We start from the raw sequence: 4,492 nt of genomic DNA, 5'->3' as shown, positions 1-4,492 counted from the left end.
ATTCTTTCTGCGTGTATGCCTGAAGGCCAGAAGAGGGCACCAGACCTCATTACAGATGGTTGTGAGCCACCATGTGGTTGCTGGGAATTGAACTTAGGACCTTTGGAACAGCAGGCAATGCTCTTAACCGCTGAGCCACCTCTCCAGCCCCAGGGATTTCTTAAGAGAGAAATTTTCCTATTAAGCCATCAAATCGTGTACTCCATATATATAATTATATGCCAATTTTCTCTCACCAAATCTGGAAAAAGTGAAAGACATGTGCCATTTCTACAGGAGCATTCAATGTTTTAGACAAACATTTGAAGCCGTAAAGACACAGGAAAGTGAACAAAGAACTAAGGACACGCCGGACCAGACCAGGGTCTTCGTCCTTCTGTTTGCAAAACTTCTGTCTTAAGTTTGTAGTCCACACTGACAAGAAACTCAAGAAACTGTGCTGGCACTGCAGGCATGCACCACAATAGCCATTTTCTGCTGAGCTCTTAAGGGACCCTACCACACTCACACATACAACTGATGGGTGTGTCTGCGTGTGGATGTGTGTGTTGTGACTTCAGTCATGCTTTAATATTCTCTGCGTCACTAGTATCAATCACAATCTTTATAACCATACATGTATGTGTGAGTGTGTGTGTGTGTGTGTGTGTGTGTGTGTGTGTGTGTGTGTGTGTGAATAGTGGTACACACTTATAATATCAGCATTTGGAAGGTGAAGGTAAGAGAATCAGAAGTTCAAGGTTGTCCCCAAGTATATAACAAGTTCAAGGCCAGTCTTTGATACATGGCAGGTGTACCATACATGTGTGTGTGTGTGTGTGTGTGTGTGTGTGTGTGTGTGTGTGTGTGTGTGAATAGTGGTACACACTTATAATATCAGCATTTGGAAGGTGAAGGTAAGAGAATCAGAAGTTCAAGGTTGTCCCCAAGTATATAACAAGTTCAAGGCCAGTCTGGGTTACATGGGACTTGCTTCCAAAAACATAATGTGAAGAATAACCAAACAGCATACTGGGTACTCACAGAGATCTCCATGTTCTCTCCCAACCCTCAGTTTGAAAGACCTGGGCAACTCCCACTGATTAACAAAAGTGATTCTCCAAGTCGCACCTAAGCCAAGATTCTAGAAGTCTTCTTTAGGCCTCTTTCTCCCTCTCCTGTGATTGCCCATGCAGGGGTCAGCTGGTCCTGAGCAGCACCGCCCTGTTACCATCAAACCTCTTGTTTCTATTGAGCATGAGTGGCAGCTGCTTTCTAAGCTCATGTAAAAGAAATCTTCCATACCGTCAGACTCCGTGTCATTCCCATCGCATGCCCACAGCCGCCTTCCTCAGTTACGACTTCTCAGGCAGGTGTCCGGCATTCTCCAGACATTCCAGGCTTCTGTTCTGCCTGGCCAGAGTGTTAACAGATTTTATCCACCTCACCCAGCAGCCCCTTATCTTTTCTGTCCTCTTCCAAGGTAAAAATCAAACAGTGTGCAGACCCACCGGTGTCGATGCTCATTGCAAGAAGAGTCATCCACACTGGGTAGAACCCATTCCTTCTCTGGCAGCAGTGTCTCCATTGGGGTGGGGGTGCTGTTTGGTTTTTATAGTCGCTTATTTGTTTGAGTCAAAACCATCTCTTGGAGCCAGGCTGGTCTCTAAATCACTATGTTGCCTAGAATGACTTTAAATTACTGATCCTCCCACTTCTGGTTTCTATGTGTTAGAATTCAGTGTGTTCCACAGTACCTGTCCAGTGCCAAGAGAGAGAGACAGAGAGACAGAGAGAGAGAGACAGAGAGACAGAGACACAGAGAGAGAGAGAGAAAAAGAGAGAGATCTTTCCCTTCCTTAGCTCCTTTTTTTGAACATCAAGAAATTGGGGGGGGATCAAAAACAGAATCTCACTATGTAGCACAAACTGGCCTCCTGTCTCACCCTCCTAGGTGTGAAATTCCAGGTAGACGCTGCAATGCCTAGCTCCAGGGATGATTCCTATGGTCTATAGTTCGTGCAAAAAAGAAACAACATGATGGTGACATCTTGAAGATGATTTCGTATTACACTCCTGTCAGCCACCAAGCCTTTCTTTTACAGATTTCTGGACATTATTGGAAGAGAAGGTGTTAAATTTGGTTACTTCTTTTTCTCGGCAGTATCCATGACTTTATTTCCTCATAAAAGGCCCAAGTTGGCCCATGAATGACAGCTGGCTCCAACTCACATGTAACAGTGTTGGAGCAACCTTCTTGTTGAATTGAGTTGGAATCTTTTTCATCACCCAGAGGTCGGTGATTACTTAATACCTTGCCCAGAGCAGCTCATGCTGAACTAATAGGCTAAGACAGTCCTTCCTTAGAAAACAGGGATATAGGATGAATACATCCCTAAAGAACAAAGCCTTGTCCACAGTAGATGTTCAGTAGATACTTCTCTGGTTGGTTCTGTATGTCTTTGTCACTTTTCTTGTGTTTACATAATGCCACAGTGAACTTAAGTTTTGTTCTTTTGTTGTTCAATTTTGGAGATTTGGTTCTGTTTCGTTCTGCTTTATAGCTACAATTCTACATAGCAAAGCAAGATATTAGGTTCTTCTCCTGACCATTTCTGAGCTTCCTCTGCCCTTTGCCTATAAAGATACCTTGAAGCATATCACAATAAACTATAACGATGCAGTCATTCATTTGGCAACCTTCTATTGAGAACTTTTCTAACATCCTAAGCCCTGTTCAAGCGTCCTGCTAAGAGCTGCAAGCGAAGACTAGAGGAGACCCCGATGAGGAGGGGCTTCCAAGAGGGCTTGCATTGTAATGATCATGTCTACGAGCCATCACAAAACTGTTCCTTCCCGTTTTTTCAGGTACACCAGATCTTCAACACCCAAGAAAACAAAGAATTTCTGGAAATGGAAAAGGTTGAACAGCAAGCCTTCAAAGTTGACTGTCATGGAAACCAAAGGATGTGATCGCCACCATCAGTACTGTCAGCAGATCAAATCACGTGAGAGGTGACAAGTGAATGTCACACTTGCCCATAGCATAACCTGAGGTTAGCTTGACAAAAATCCAGTGACGTGACACTAGGAGCAGGGCTCCCTCGAAGGAACAGCAGGCTATGAGTCAGAGACCTGGCTTTCTAGGGGCTGAGCTACCATATTTACAAACAAAACACAGAGGCCCAGAAAAGCATCCCTCTTCCTCTCATTGATCAAGAGAAACAAAACAAAACCCCCTATAAATACCCCAGTGCATAATGAGCTAGATTAGGTGATACAAATACCCCAGGTTTTCGGAAATTAAAGCTGTGGATCTTGGAAGCCATGTTTTGCCTGGTGTCTACATTTTAAGGTTACTATTACACCTTCAAAAACTACTCACAGACAAAATGGCCACTTGAGAGGCTCTCTTCAAAACAGTTTTTCTTCTGTTTTGGTGGTGGCAGTTTTTGGTTTTTAGAAAGGACTTTACTCTGCAGCCGGCCTTGAACTGGGTAATCCTCCTGTCTCAGCTCACAAGTACTGTTATTCATTTATGATTTTATTTTGTTTGGTCTTCCTTTTGCTTGGGTTATCTAGACAACTGCCTCAAATTTCCATTTTGCTCTGGGTCTATAGTCATAATCTCCTAAGACAAGGTTTTCCTTTATGTGACCCAGACTGACCTGCATTTTGGAATCCTCCTGTCTCTGCCTACTAAGTGGTGGAATTTTGGGTCCCACTTTTAGAAAACATTTTGATATGAGAAATAATTCAAGAGTTTGGGGAGATGGTTCCACAGTTAAAATCACTGGCTGCACCAAGCAGTGGTGGTACACACCTTTAATTCCAGTACTCAGGAGGCAGAAGTAGGTGGATCTCTGTGAGTTCAAGGCCAGCCTGACTACGGGGAGAGAGTTCCAGAATAGCCAAGGCTACACAGAGAAACCCTGTCTTGGAACAAAATACAAATAAAGAAAACAGGGCTAGAGAGGTGGCTCAGAGGTTAAGAGCATTGGCTGCTCATCCAGAGGTCCTGAGTTCAATTCCCAGTAATCACATGGTGGCTCACAACCATCTGTACTACGATCTGATGCCCTCTTCTGCCCTGTGGGCAAACATGCAAGCAAACACTATGTACATAATAAATAAATAAAAATCTTTAAAAAAAAACAAATAAAGAAAACAAAATGCAAAAAGGTCACTGACTGCTCTTCCAGAGGATTTAGATTCTACTCTTAGCACCCACGTGCTAGCTGATAACTGTCTAAAACTTCACTTACAGGGGATCCTATGCTTTCTTCTGACCTCCAAGGGCACCAAGTGCACAAGTGGTGCACAGACATACATTCAAGCAAAACACGATATGTGCAAAAGAAAGTTAAACTTTTAAATGTATTTTTAAAAATTTAAGAATCTATGATGCTTACGTTAGAATCAAATCACAGATAAAGCAAGATAGCTATGTGATAGTGACCATCACATGCTCTGGGGCCATTGATAAGGGGGAACTTTTGTTTGTTTTGTTGTT

The sequence above is a fragment of the Microtus ochrogaster genome, unplaced genomic scaffold (assembly GCF_000317375.1).
Source record: "Microtus ochrogaster isolate Prairie Vole_2 unplaced genomic scaffold, MicOch1.0 UNK2, whole genome shotgun sequence".
In the NCBI taxonomy this organism is placed as follows: domain Eukaryota; kingdom Metazoa; phylum Chordata; class Mammalia; order Rodentia; family Cricetidae; genus Microtus; species Microtus ochrogaster.
This window is presented reverse-complemented; position numbering follows the sequence as displayed.